This window comes from Mastomys coucha, unplaced genomic scaffold, assembly GCF_008632895.1.
Source record: "Mastomys coucha isolate ucsf_1 unplaced genomic scaffold, UCSF_Mcou_1 pScaffold6, whole genome shotgun sequence".
NCBI lineage: Eukaryota > Metazoa > Chordata > Mammalia > Rodentia > Muridae > Mastomys > Mastomys coucha.
In genome coordinates, this window is record NW_022196912.1 from 35,860,603 (window position 1) to 35,876,612 (window position 16,010).

Below are 16,010 nucleotides of genomic sequence, written 5' to 3' on the forward strand. Positions count from 1 at the left end.
AAACAGATCATTATCAGGCCTGAAGCAATATATGAATCTTTTGGAAAGTGAAGTATGTAGGATTTTATAGTTCACTTTGTGGTCATGGATAAATTACCTCATATTTCAGAGCCCTACTTTCCCAGCTTTAAAAGGATGATAGTAGTAGTGACCATATGAGTTTTCTCTAAGTGTTAGAAAATGAAGTGCATATCTAGACTGATCATAGATGTCAGTGCTCAACAACATCCAGATAGATTCAGTCATTGCTAGTGTTATCATAAGATAATTGCTTCTTTCCACTGGAGTGGATTTTGTCACCTGCCTTTGTGCTAGGGTCAACATGTCATTGTCAGGCTGAGGAATAGAACCAGAGTAGTATTTTTCAAATGATTTACAAAATCAATGTTAATTCTACACCTTCTATAAACTAATACTTTTTCTTCAGTGTTACACATTTTAAATTTATATAAATATTAGATTCAAAGCAACAGGCAGTCATTGAAGGGAAACCTTTTAACCTATAACCCCAAAACAGCACTTAGAGAAATGTATCAGTTAGATCTCCTAGATCTAAGTGATAACCTAGTTTTGTGGCTTTGGAAGGAAAGGAATGGTCTCCCCACTCCCGTTACTTCATTTGAGTTGGATCAACTAGTTTTCTTTGCCCCCAAAAGCTCAATATGTATTACAATCAGATTTCTATCTTTTAAGAACCCAGGGATTTCTTCTTCTCCTGTGGATATTTGCATGTCATGGAACACTCATGCTCAAGCACTAGCCCATATTGAGAAAATCAAAAATCATTGTCACAATGTCTCTGTAGAGGGCATCCATCTTTGAGTCCAAAGCAATGGGAACTGCTAGCTCTGAGGCGAAAAAAAAATTTACACATGGTAAATGCTATTGATTTTCCTAGTCTGGAGATTAATTTAGAAAAAAGAATCTGTTATTAGTATGAAGGTGATGGGCGATGATGGAGAAAGGAAGGGGGAGGAATCGATACCTGAGAGCCCCCATTAATGTACTACAGTCACTATCATTTTGACAGGTTTACAATCAAATACTATCGATTTCTCATCAGCTTTCTCATCTGGCTTCAGAGGTGAAGCTTCTGGGTTTGGGGAAATAAACGGCTCTCTAACAGACGTTTCCAGTCTGTCATTTGCACCCAGGAATGGAAGCCTGAGATCTGCTGAGTCAGCCTTCAATTTCTTTCCTGGTTTTGTTCATTGCAGATTTGGCTTATTGGGCTGGCAGGGAATTAGAAAGAGGGAGGGGTGCATCTTATGGAAAGAATGGCATTGCTTTCAGAATTGGACTGTCTCAAAGGTGTTGCTCAGAGTACTGGATGAACACTATGCTTTGGCATAAGAGCACTGAAAGGGAAATCAAATATTCATGATAGGCTTGAGATACTGGAAAGAAAGAAATAGGATCCAGGTATTTTAGCATTTCTGAGCATCTGTGTGTATCTTACCTATGTCACCTTATCTAAGTGTCATAATCTTCAGATTCTAGATAAATTAATTGAATTGTGCAAAGTTCAACTAACCTTCCCAACATCACAAATCTGAATCAGGTCCCAGGACTCTTAGAATAATTTTCATTTTCCCACCCAAATACTGTAGTTTATTCTCATGCTCACTCGTGATTATGAGCACCCAGCAACCCAATGTATAACATACGAGACTTGTATGAGTCAGAGAAGTCCTAGGTGTTAGCCTTTTCCCCAAAACAGCCCTGATTCCTATCCACTCTTTTGGCAGTTTCAACTCTATGTAGATGATGGTCCATATTTTGAAGTTAATGATAAGTCTCTGGGTTGATAATGCTGCCTCTTGATCTCATATATATATATATATATATATATATATATATACACACACACACACACAGTACAATAGGCATGGCAGAAAATGGAATCACTTTATTTTTTCTACATTTGTTGCTATCAGGCATTAATGAGGACTCATTTCTTATTTCCTTTTCTTTCCTTCTATATTCAAGTGTGTATATTCAAAGGAAAAATTATGTATTGTATTTGTGTTTGCCTGTATTTTCATATGCATATAGAAGACAGAGGTCCACCTCTAGTGTCTTCCTCAATCATTCCCCACCTTATTATGAGATAGGATCTCTCCCTGATAGCTCTGTAGGCTTAGCTACACTTACTGCTGCTTGGTCAGCAAGCTCCAGAAATCTTATCTCTTTCTCAACTTGTGCTGAGATTTCTACCTATCACTGTGCCTGGCTTCCTATATGAATGTTGGAGATCAAACTCAGGTCCTTAATCTTGAGCACCAAGCACTGAGCTTTCTTTTCAGCCCCAAGAAATCTTATTCTATACAAGTCTGTGACACTTCAAATTTGAATAGTGTTCAGAGGAAATATAAGAAGCCAACTTCTACGTTCTTAGAATGAATGCACTATTTCTGTGTCCTATAAGTGCAGAGTTCTGGATGTGGGTTGAAGGAATGAGTTGATTGATGTCTGGTCTTTCCTAAACTACTGTGGAGCTACAGTTAACTGCCCTCTTCTTATTTCTGTAGATGTTGCTTCTGGCATCTACATGTGTGAAGGGCTTGAGCATTCTCATATGCACTTACCTAATATATCATTTGAATAGTCTTACACAGAATGTAAGGAAGTTTTAAAAATTTCTATATACTAATAGGAATTTTTTTCCAGAAAAAAAATTATTCTCTATGTTTATATATATCATCATCCATCTGAATCATAAATGGACATACAACATAAAATAATTTTAAATCACAAATAAGGAGTATAAAATTATTGAGGTCTATGCATCACATATATACTCAAGGATGAGCCTGCCATCTTGAGCAGAGACACTGGATATTAGGTGAGATTAAGTCAGTGTTCACTTTATTTGCTTTTTGCCAGCCAACAAACAAAAGAAGGAGTTAACCGTTGGAGAAAAATTGTGGAACTAAATCAACCACAGAATATGCTGTTAAGAAAAGACTTCTTTGGTTTGTTTATAGATTGACACAGTCATATATGCAGAGCACCTCCCTACAGCTTGACATGTAAGGGGAGCTCCCCCCTGCCCTAGAGAATGGTCCATTTGATTCTAGTGCCAGATCATCTCTGCTTGTCTCTATATTCCTTTGAAACATAGTTTAGAAATGTTTAAATCTTACTGCTAGGGCTGACATTCTCATTCACAGGTGTGAGGTCACATGGTATTTTTCCAAGGCTCCTGGGAATTTGGAGCATATCCATGAAACTGAAGGTGGAGGAGGTAGGTTTGAAGTTAGGGTGGAGTGTGCTGGGTAAATGGCTGCCATGATTTCACCCTCATGGTCTTGTCTTAATTCATTGACTGTGTGAAGTCACCTCCCAGACATTCCAAGTTCCGGGATGTCTGCTGATTCCAGGCATAGCCATCTGTCAGCTCTGTAGCTAAGCCTCTAATCTATATAGGATTATGTGAAGAGTGTGAAATCACACAGTGGCTTTGTATTGAAGCAGACCTAGATGTCTCTATTAGGAATTGTTAAGAGGTGGCTCCACAGACTTTTCACCTCATGACACCTTATTGAGGGACAGAAACACCAGTGAATACTTCACAGATGTTAAGTGGGGTACCAATTCCAATGTGGGAACAAAGTACACAGGCAAGTTTGCATGTATTTTGGACCTGGGAGGAGCAGAGTAGCTTTTCCAGGCTTCATCTATAGTTGCTTGTGATGACCTTATCTCTCTTGTCCTGACCATGAATAAATGTTCGGTAAAGGGTTAATGAGCTGAGGTAGAGACACAGTAGGCTGGATCCCTATACACAGTGAGCTGGTTCCTCTGCCAATGGTACTAGACTTGCCAAGAGAAATAAACGGATTCTTTTTCTTAGCCTCAGCTTTCTTACTTCTCTACTTCCCACTCTTGAGCATTCAGTAACCTGGAATAGGCTGTCTAAATCCTGTGAAAAAAGAAAAGATATAAAGGAACTCCCATTTCCCAATCATGAAGTTCTATATAATTTATTCTCCTTGAGTTTTTTTGTGAACCATATTTAATTCTATAAGCTGATTTTTTTTTTAGAATATTTTCTCTTGGATGAAAACAATTCCATAATTGCACCCATTTTGTATATTTTTCATGTACTCTTTTTAATGTATTGTGTGTCTGTGTATGTGTGTGCTATAGTGTACACATGGAGGTCTGAGAACAACATTTGGGAGTTGGTCTTCTTCTTCTACCACGTGAGACCCACAGATCAACTCAGGTCCTCGAGCTTACTGGTAGGTGCCCCTATCCTACTGGTCCAACATCTCAGCCATACACTAATTTTTATAAGTATTTTGAAGCATGGAAAATAGGTTGTTAATCTCCAACATCTTCTGAAATCAGTAGGAAGTCATTCTATATCAAGGCTGAATTAATCAGATAAAGAGGATCCAATAATTTCTGGGACTGAGTAGTAGTTTAAAAGGTTTTTCAACAAGTTAAATAAAAATAAAAAAATAAAACTTTCCAAGCTAAGCCACAAATTATCTGTAGCTGGATCACGTCAATAGCTCCATTGATTATATTTATAACCTTAGTAGAATCACCAAAGTTTTTATTGAATAGAAGAAGTGTGAGTCAGAGAGATAGAGAATGACTTTTTTTTTTCCATTATAGAAACTTCTCAAATAAAGGGAAGCTGAAACGGAAGCAGCCAGTACCTATAAAAATGTCTGGGATAAATTGCCATACTCCCTCAAATAGAGCCACAGTACAAATGGCACTCATGCCCAAAGTAATGCCATGAAAATGTAATGCACTTACCTTTGGGTGTGCATTTTGAGACAAATCTTTATCTTTCTGCCTTCTTTTAGAAATCACATCTCTCTAGTTTTGTTTTGACTGCTGTGGCTTACCATGTACCAAATGTCCCTAGCACAGGCATCCACAGATGTTGTGCCTGTGTGAACCACAAGTCAATGAAAGATAGGCCACTTTAGCCAAATATCCAGTCTCACTGCTGTTTTACTATCTGCACATAAAACCTGATGCCTGCAAATGTACATTTAATTTCTTTTTAATGCTTATTTTTCTGATTTTGTGTTTTGAATGTAGATTTCAAAACATGGTTTATTTTGTTAAGCTGGTCCTACTTATTGTCATTTTAATGAGTTTTTCAATCTTGGAAAACACATCAGGGTTTGGAAGTACACAGTGGTCCCAATGCTTTCTGAGCACCTACCATCTATAGCTTTGAAGTTTTTTAAAGGTTTATTTTAATAGATTCTCTCTCACAAAATACATCCCAACCATATAATTCCCTCCTCTAACTTCTACCCCCTACCTCCTCTCTTGCCCAGATCCACTCCCCCTCTGTTTCCATTAAGATAAGAGCAGGCCCCTAAGAGACAACAAACAAACACAAAAAAACAGGGTTCGATAAGACAAGGCACAAACCCTCATATTGAGGCTGGTCAAGGCAACCCAAAAGAAGAAAGAGCATCACAAGAGCAGACAAAAGAGTAAGAGACATACCTCTCCCACTGTTAAGAGTCCTAGAAAAATACCAAGCTAATGCCCATATCATATAGGCAGAATATCTGATGTAGACCTGTGAAGGCCTTGCGCTCATAGCTTTATTCTCTGTAAGCTCATAACACTTGACCAAGGGCTTAAGCTCTCACCTAGTCTGTATTCAATAAGATCTTTTGGCAACAGATCCTATGATTCTAACATTTATATTTTCTTTTTTTTCTTCTTCTTCTTTTTTTTTTTTTGGTTTTTTGAGACAGGGTTTCTCTGTATAGCTCTGGCTGTCCTGGAACTCACTCTGTAGACCAGGCTGGCCTCAAACTCAAAAATCCGCCTGCCTCTGCCTCCCAAGTGCTAGGATTAAAGGTGTCCACCTGGGTCATTTATATCTTCTATTCATTCTTCTGATGTAAGAACATTTCAGGGTAACTTGGAACTTGGGCAAACCTTTTTCTGGTTCTTGGTACACTAAATTCTGAATACTAAGATCTCAAAAACTCTTAGAGGCTAACAAAGCCACCCCAAGCCAGTGGTTTTTGCTATCTTACCTCATAGATTCTGAAATGAAATTATGACCACAGAGGCTGTGTTTCAGAGAGAAATTTGTTATAGATTCACAGGTGGGACCGTAAGAGGAGAGGGCATAGCTCATGTGTAGCAAGAAGAGCCCTTGGGAATGGGTACACCATTAAGCTGCTGGTCTGGAGCCTTTTTGATGGTCTTATATTAGATAAGATGAGATATGAAGATCTAGTCAAACCGGTTAGTCCAATCATGAGGAAGTCCATGTGTCTCCTCTTGATTTCAGTCATGTCTGCACAGGGAAGAGATAACAAGAAAGCACTGTGTGGCCCTCTCTTCTGGAGTGCTTTTCTTCCACTGAGGACATTCTTAGAGATGTTGCTTTGGACTCACTACTCTCTCTGGCTGGTTTCTGTCTCTTGTTCTCATTTTCATGTGAGTCTTCACCTGCCTTTATCTATAGCTTTCCTCTGCTTTGGCTTTTTATCTTTGACTTAGCCCACGAAGAAATAAATATACAGTATCCTTGCTTTGTAGCTAGCTTGTGACTCAGACATTAAGTTAAATGACAGCACAATGGAACTGAACCTGGCATAGTCATCTTTGGTAAAAAACCCAAGTTTCTAAAAAAGCCTTTTGAACTCAAAGGTTCTGGATCAGACTCTCCTATAGCTAGAGTCTAATGTAGTTGGCAAGGATAATAGCTAGAGATGTTGCTTTGCTAGTGTGTCTCAGCTAGAATACACAGCAGCAGACACACCACCCAAAACACCAGATTCTGATTTCTGATTCTGCTGGGCAGGATGTGGGGACTCTATAATCATTGATACCAGCTGCCGTCTTGAGCTGCAGGTAAATGGAGTCTTTTTCTTGCTTTACAGACAAGTAAGTATGTGCACATTAGATAACTCTGTGTGTGTGTGTGTGTGTGTGTGTGTGTGTGTGTGTGTGTGTGTGTATACCTGTATATGTACAAACAGACCTCTCTGTGGAGTTAGGGGAATAGTATATATTAACACTCAGGTGTGAGGATTCTCATATATTTTGGGATAGTATTGTACACCTAATGCTGTCAGCATTTAGCAGATATTTGTAGAATGAACAGATTATTTCATTTACCCAATTTACCAAATATTTCTGGAAAAGTTGAATGATAATTCAAAGCCTAGCAACTGATAATAGTATAAATAAGGCCAATCTTCTTCTAGAATAGTCCCAAGAAAATGGCTTGTCCCAGGATCTGCTCAGGTCCTATCCCCAAGATGTCTACTTTCTGAAGAAATCAGAATTTACCTTTACTCCTTTGATTTTATGCCCATGCTTACTTTTTCCTGCTCAGTCCTCACCGCCCCAATCACTGCTTTATTTTCATAGATGTGGATGCTGCCACCCTCACCCATGGAAGGGCACTCTGTGCAAGGACCGATCCCCCTTCTCTTCCTGCCTAGGCTCTATAGAACTCTGTGAAATTCATTGAACAGCCACTCACTGTGTGTTTGTTGCTTCTTAGTTTTTTATTTTTGTTTTTTCTAAGTGTTAAGGATAAGTAAATTTCAATGGTGCAAATAGACCTTTAATAGATGCTAAACAGACTGTTTTTAGACAGCTGGATGGCTGTATGGATAACTGTCTCAATGAAATGTCTTTGTCCATTCCTTGATCCCTTATAGTTTGGGTTTCAGGTTCTCACCAGGAAAACCCAATTCAATCTGTAGGAATTGGTTTCCTCCTTAAGTGTAGCCAATCTGTGGCACCTGGGTCCCATTACAACTGAATATGGCTGGTAAGTGTTATATGATCTAACACAGAATTCTAAACTATTAGTTTTGGGGATGTGAGTGATTTGTTTTTCTTTGGGATCCCAATTAAGTGACTCTTTTTTGTTTGCTCTTTTGTTTGTTGTTTTGAGACAGGATTTCACGAGGTGGCTTTGGCTGTTCTTGATGCTACTATATAGACAAATTTGGGCTTGAATTCATAGAGATCTACTTGCCTCTGCCTCCTGAGTAATTGTGCTATGATTGAATGATTCTTGACATAGACTTTGTAGATGATGTAGATGATATGGTCTTGTCACAATGCCAAAAGTGGATGTGCCTGGGATGCATAATTCCTTTTCTACCTCTGAGAGCAGATCTAAGTAGGTGTATACATCTGAAGACAAGTGACTTTTTGTGTCTCTTATCCATGTAATCTGATACTAAATCCTCACTTTCTATTTGGCCCCAACAAAGGTTGAGCCAAGCCCCTTTCCCTCCTCAATGTGTTATCTCGCCCAAGACAGGTAGTGATTCTTAGCATATAATAGAGCTTGAACAAATTCAGAACAAACATGTTCCTAAAATACATTTCATATATAAGGATTGTTCTTACACTCTAGGCCAATGTTGTGTTTACATCATTAGATATTTCATTTCTTTAGTCAATTATTTTCCTGCCATAGATTGACTCATGACAAGATATCTATTAAGTATACAAAGCAGGGCTTCTATTAGTGCCATTCAAGATAACAGTTGTTTACCTTCAATTGTCCCTGCCAGCTATGCTTTGAATCCCTAGCTTTGTCTTCAAGCAGAACATAGACTTAGGCAGGCCTTCCTTCATCCCTAGGCTCTGTAAAGGGAGGAATTTGTTAAAGACACATTTTTTCTTCCCATCTATATTAGCTGATTTCCTTCTAGCTCTAAGGAGATACCTGAGAGGTACCCATTTAGGGAAGGAAGGGGGTTATACAATAAGCATTTTTAAACATTCACAAACAAAAAACAGTTTGCAACCTTCTGAGGAATTGTAGAAACAAGCAACTAAGAACAGCTATGTGGTGACAGCTGGGAACTAGAGATTAGTGCTTTGGTCTTTTCACTTCAACCCTATCTGCTTCCATCTTCTTCTTGATGATTGCATTTACTTTCTTTCATTGTCGATCAAGCTTCCTTCTCATTGGCTTCTTTGAATCGTCTGGTTTTCTGTCCTTCAGACATCTTGATACCATACTGGAGTGCAGCCTTGGGCAAAGCCTTCTTGTTCATATTCTTGCTATCCTCCTGAGTATCAAAGTCCCAGCAGTCTAAGGGAACCTTCTTGTTACTCTGGTCCATTTTGCTATAATCTACCTCTTCATCACTATCTACAGCCATGCCATCCATTGTGGCTGGATAGCATTCTGCATAACTGTTGTACATGCGAAAGAAATCACCCAGCTGCTTCTTACCTTCTTCAATGATTCAGTGCCTTTCCAACCACAGACTCAGCAAAGTTTTCATTGATGGACTTGATCAACTCCTTTGCAGATCCAGGTCCTCTGTCAACATCTGTGGGCTCATCATACACTTTTGGCTTCTCAAAGTGGCTGTGCCTTTTTTTCTTTTCCTCCTCTCATTCCTGGTCTCGCTCCCTGTTTCTGTCCCATTCCCAATCACATTCACATTCCCTGTTTCTCTCATGATTCTTGTCCCGAGATGTCTTGGTTGTGGAAGGAACATAATCCCCAATGTCTTCAAAAATGTTCATGTCAGTTCTTTTTCTCCAGTTTTCCTTTATCCTTCTTGAGCTTCTTGTTTTGGGTTCCCTGCCTCAGGTATGAGAAAATCTGCGTGAGTTTGCTAATAATGATGTCATTTGTAGTCAGTGTAGTCCGGGCCTCCATGGTGGGGCAATCAGCCTTGCTGCATATGAGAGTGGTAGGGATATCTGTGTCTGGGTACTTATCAGCCAGGTCTACTACATAGGCCGTATGCTCTGGTAAAAACAGCTCATTTCGCTCATATGATTTACTCTTGAAAAGCATCTGATACACATTTCGGCCAAGGTGTGCTTTAAATTCAATTTTGTTTTGGGGATCCTTATCTTTCTTGGTTTTCCTTGTGGGCTTTTCCATGAGTTTCTCTTCCCCCTTCCCTTTTCCAGCAATCTCAGTATATACCTTTTGAAGCAACACAAAATCCAAACCTTTCACCAAATGGGTATGTTCTATACCACCACCCAAGAATTTAGACTCCTGAATCAATTGTCTTTTCTTCTCTGCTGCTGATTTGTCTGCCTCAGCAGTGAGGCCTATGGCCCTGGAGTTGGCTATGGTACTTACCAACTCAGTTTCCCTATAACCTTTGTTCCCACCATCTCTCCATTCTTGCCACGGTTCCAGTATTTTTCTGCAAGTTATCTCTCTCTCTCTCTCTCTCTCTCTCTCTCTCTCTCTCTCTCTCTCTCTCTCTCTCTTGCAAAGCTTGGCATAATAACTTTCCTTTTTCTCCTTTGTGCAGCTGGGTCTTCATCCTCATTGTACTCTCTTGGCATCTCATGGTGATTTGACTCAGAAAGTGACGCAGAAGGAGATACAGCTCTTGGGGTCATAGGAAGTTTCCTCAAGTCTACATTGGTAAAGTTTGATTGGTGGAAGGAATGAAGATCATTCACATCATGGCCATCTGGAGCCAAAGGGTTAGAGAAGGACTCAATATCTTGCTCTGGCATTTTGGCTGCAGTCTATCAACTCTGGCAACCTAGAAATGTCCAATATTGTCTTTTAACAGGGCACCTTTAACATATAAACTGTCTTCTGTAATGTAAACGTCTTCCTACAGTCTGTAGTCCAACTCCCAACAATGGTCAGCAGCAGCTGTGAATGGGAGTCCAAGGATCTAGCAGTTGCTCAGTCCCACAGGGCAAGGAGGTGAAGAGGAGTAAATCTTCTTTCTTCCAATGTTCTTACATAGGTCTCCAGCAGAAGGTGTGGGCCAGATTAAAGGTGTGCGCCACCACACCTGGATCTAGGACTTGCTTTGTCCCAGATCACCTTGAACTCAGAGATCTCCTTACCTTAGTCTCCTGGGATTCATGGCCACTATGCCTCAAGATCTCCATGGCAAGATCCAGGTGAGAAACTTGTATCTCTCAGCTTCCAGATTAGGATCACAGGTGAGCCTTCAAATTCTGAATTGTAGTTCATTCCAGATATAGTCAAGTTGACAACCAGGAATAGCCACTACAGAAACTTTCCTGATATAAACCAAACTCTAGGACACAAACTAGATCTTACCAATTAAAAACTCACTTCTTGTCCCAGTGTATGGGAATGCCATGGCCAGGAATCGGGGTGAGGGTGGGGGCGGAGGGTGCGTTGGTGAGCAGGGGGAAGGGGGAATGAACAAGGGTTTTTTTTTTTTGTTTTTTTTTTTTTTTTGAGGGGAAATAAGGAAAGGAGATATCATTTGAAATGAAAATAAAGAAAATATCTAATTAAAAAAATAACAACTCACTTCTTGTATCTTCTAAGACTATAGTGGAATAAAACTAGAAATCAACAGCAAGAGAGATTAGAAAGCAAAGGTAAGAGGAAAGGCCATACCTACTTCAACAGGGCCACACCCTCTAATAGTGCCACTCCCTGGGCTGTACATATACAAACCATCACATTCCACTCTCTGGCCTCCTTATACTTGTCCAAACATATGAGTCTGTGGGGATCACACCTAAACATAGCATAATAAAAAGTACATTTAGTCCAACTTCAAAAGTCCTCATAGTCTATAGTAGTCTCGACAATGTTAAAAGTCCAAAGTTCGAAGTCTCTTCTGAGGTTCATCCAATCACTTAATTTTAATTCCTGAAGCAAGGCAGGAAACCAGCTGGGCAAACTCCAAACTCTGCGACTCCATGTCTGATGTTAAAGCTGTCTTCAGATCTCCAACTCCTTTCTCATCTTTGTTGTCTGCAACGAAGTACTTTCTCCTGGGCTGGTTCCACTCCCTGTTAGTATCTTTCTTCAGCAGATATCTCAAGGCTCTGGCATCTTGAACATCTTGGGGCCTCCAAAGACTACTTTAATGTTACAGGTTTTTGTTCCAATGTCTAGGATCCACACATGATCTTCTGGGCTCCTCCAAAGGGCTGGCATCACTTCTCCAGCTATTAACTACTAGATAGATTAAGAATAATTTGCATGAGGCAGTGAAGGAGTTGGAAAACAGAAAGCTGGTGATAATGTAATAGAACAAGGGGCCATGTTCCAGCCTCATGAAGCAGCAGAACTCGGCAGCTTTGGCTACGTGTGGCTCTGGCTCTAAAGCCCAGAATAAAAGGGACTACTGGGACAATTAATGTAGCACTCTAAGCTCAGGTTGATCCACTCCATTGTTGCTGCTGTTCTTGGTGATCATACCATAGTACTGGCATCTACAATACACTGGAGTCTTCTGCTGTAACTAGGCTTCACAAATAGTGTCTCATAGGCTCTCTTCATGGTGCCAACTCGTTTACAAGACCCCTTCAGTCCTGGGCCATCAACTGTAACTGAAGCTGCAACTTCACTAGTGGTCTTACATGGCTTCTCACAGTGCCAGCCTCATCTGTTCTTCATGACCCTTTCATACCTTCAAATTCAGTTCTACCTGGGCTACTCTTACACATTACCAAGTATAATTGTAGTAGGCAGTACAACCTTGGCTATATCTGCAACACAGCTTCTTTGCGCTCTCAGAAAACAGTTCCCAGAAGATTTCACCTCAGTGATGCTGGTGTCTTCTTAATCACCACTAATTTCTTAGCTCCAGATAACCAGCATCAATTGTCCCAGTAGTCCCTTTTATTCTGGGCTTTAAAGCCAGAGCCACACGTGGCCAAAGATGCCAAGTTCTGCTGCTTGATGGGACTGGAACATGGCTGCCTTGTACTATATAACATTATCACCAGCTTTCTGTTTTCTAACTCCTTCACTGCCTCATACAAATTATTCTTAAGCCATGTAGTAGTTAATAGTTTTATAAAGGATATTTATAGATTTCCAAATCTGAAGAAATAAAACCACTTTAACAGAGCAAATTCATGTGCATTGTCTCATGCAGCAGATTATCTGAGATCAGTTTAACAAGTTTAGTTTTCTCCACTACCTCAAAGGAGGATTCATCTGAGGCCCCTAGTGCGTGTCCCAAAGGAGGAATATTGGGGAGGAAACTGCCTGCCCGCCTGCTTCTGAGGAGGACACTGTAATTTCTCAAGTTCTCTGTCCCTTTATTGGCAGTTTTGACATGACCTTATGGCTGTGCCTTTCAATTATCTTGAATCCATACACTGTTAAGATGCTAATAAGGGAGAGAAAAGCCATTACTTGAAGCAATGACCTCCTTCTGCAGTGTGCAGTCTGGTGGTCTGTGTGTGCTCCTTCTGAGCTATATGTAAGAGGGAAGGGAGCTGACTGTCCTTACTTTAATTCTTAGAAGGTCACTGCTTAGTCACATGAAAGGATGCATCCCCCTTTTAACAGGAAGGAGGTTTAAAAATATTGAAATCATGTAGGTTGCCTTTTACATAGCCCCATTATGTAAAGTAGCATTAAAGGTGGCCGGCTGAGTACGGAGGAGGGCTAGGGCAAACCAGATAACCAGGGAACAGAAGAGGGGAGACTTTATGAGGTTTATAAATTTCACACCTTTATACATTTAATAAAAAGCTTGTGTCTAAATTATGAGAATGCTCTTGAGTATGAGGCATGAGGTTTTGGAACCTTTCATGTCTAAGGATATTTAAACTGCAGAATAATAACTCGACTGGAACTTCTTGCAGTGGGCAGGTTGTAAAAATGACAAGGGGCGTTCAGAAATGTTTTCATTGACCCATTCATCATCTGAAACTCTAATACAGTCAGGATTTAGTGAAAGAATAACACACGCCCATATATTAAATGCTGGGATGTGTTAACTTTGAGTGTTCTCGGAAACTATCTCTCCAATTACATATGTTCCCCTAGAACTGCATCGAGATCACTGATGTTACACTGGGTGGAAGTGATTTGGGGCTATTCTGTTCTGTAGATAATGACTTCTATGTTTCCTTCACTTTCTCTCTACTCTAGCTTGTGTATTAGTTATAACTCTGAGTCATGGTTATATGGATTTTCTGAGGTTAAAGAAGGCTTCAGTGTGGTTGCCAGTGAGACAACAAAGCAGACGTCTTGGCTTGAGCAGCACATACCCGAATAACATTCCCATGTCAAAATTAGCTAATTAATTAAACAAATCATCACATAGCAAAAGACTATCTATCTAATTTAGATTAGAAAAAACCAGCAATAGCAGCAACAAGGAGAAAACAAAGCAAAAACAACACATGGGCTTGAATCTTGGCTCTGTCATTTATTCTGTAGCCTTGGCAAGCCGTATTCCCTTCCCTGATTTTCACAGTCTTGAAGAGAAAATACAGCGAATTGTGTTATAGCATCATTTTGAAAATAATTAGGGGGATGAATTAGCAAGTTCTGTATAAGCTATAAATCACTATACAATTGCTAATTATAATCATAATTTGTGAACTCATGCAATATTAATCAGAGTCTTTATGGGCACCATGTATTGTGAAAAGCACTTGTCAACTTAAAAAGGCAAATTGAGGCACACAGAGTGAGGGAACAAAGAATTGGTTTGAGCCCAAGTGAAACTGGTCATTGTGAATCACAAATCCCAGTTGCTCTGAATAAAGGCTGAGAAGGAGATCTGACTTATAATGAAGGGATAAGAAAAGAGCAACAATAGTCTGTTGGTTGCAGCCACCTTGGGCAACAATACTGTCCTTGGATATTGATTATATCCAGATTTCACTTCTGGTTATAGATGCCAGGAAAGAATTGTCGTAAACAGGAACAAGGTATTATTCTGCTATTTACTGTGCTAATGACATCAGTATGTATATATAGAACTAAGTTAAAGCAGTTAAAAGTAAAAATAACTCAGGTCCTGAAACTGAACTCTAGCAAAGTATGATTACCACCTCATAGCCCATGTCTGTCAGTCTCTGTGAAGCATCTAATGTATTTATGTTTTTGAGCTAAACTGAAGTAAAAACAAAACAAAACAGAAAAGCAGTTCTGCTCAAGAACCTCCAGTTAACAATATCAATGGTTAGCATTTACAGAGCACTGTGTCCCCAGCCCATGATAAAGAGTGATTTAAGAACATAACCAGACATAAAGGAAGATGATATACAATGGAGGCTTTGAAAAAAGTAGTAAGAAGCTTAGGAGTCCTGAGGATGATGGAGAGGAAGGATCTGAAGAACCAGATGGGTCAGAAACACACCACAAAAACACTGCACACAGAAACAAGTGGCTGGGACTCATGAGAACTCAAAGAGATTGGGGAGGCTGTACGGGTCTAAATTCTGAACTAGATCCTCTGTATATATGTTCTGAGTAGCTTGGTGTTCTTGTGGGAATCATAATCATGGGAGCAGGGCTGTCCCTGACTCTTTTGCCTATTTGTGGGACCTTTTTCCTTCTACTCTGTTGCTTTGTTCTGCATTGATATGATGGCATGTGCCTAGTCATTGGCTGGTGTCCCTGGGAAGCATGTTCTTTCTGAGGGGAGGAAGAAAGAGGCTGGATTTGGAGAAGAGGGGAGTTGGGAAGGGGAGGGGGAGACTAGAGGAAGGGGAAGTAGAAACTGTGGTTAGAATATAATATATGAGAGAAGAATTGATGGTGATAATGATGACGATGATGACGATGATGACAATGATAGAATCACACTGGACCTCATAGGACCTGGAAATACTATTGTAAACTCCAGGAAGCTCACAATAATGAGCCCTGAGTATTGTGAAGGATTAGTACTGACAGCAGGAGACCCACATGTTACTGCACATGCCAGAGGGCACATAGAGAACATACAGCATTTGTAAGGACCAATTTTCTTTCTCTTAAGAGAGTGGTTCTCAACCTTTGAGTTGCCACCCCTTTGGTTGTCAAATGACCCTGTCATAGGGGTAGCATGTCTGATATCCTGCATATCAAATATTTACGTTACAATTCATAAGAGTAGCAAAATTATAGTAATGAAGCAGCAACAAAAATAGTTTATGGTTGGGGGTCATCACAACCTGAGGAACAGTGTTAAAGGGTTGCAGCATTAGGAAGGTTGAGAACCACTAATCTAGGAGATCAGATGCGAGTATCCAGCTCATACAGCATCTGCCTCTGAGGCAGATTCTGAAAACCACTAGCATTGGATGCTCAC

General features: G+C 40.0%; 1 pseudogene; it reads right to left on the reverse strand.

Moving 5' to 3' along the window:
• Positions 1 to 8,848: 8,848 nt before the first annotated feature.
• Positions 8,849 to 10,479, reverse strand: LOC116080399 (annotated as a pseudogene).
• Positions 10,480 to 16,010: the final 5,531 nt, after the last annotated feature.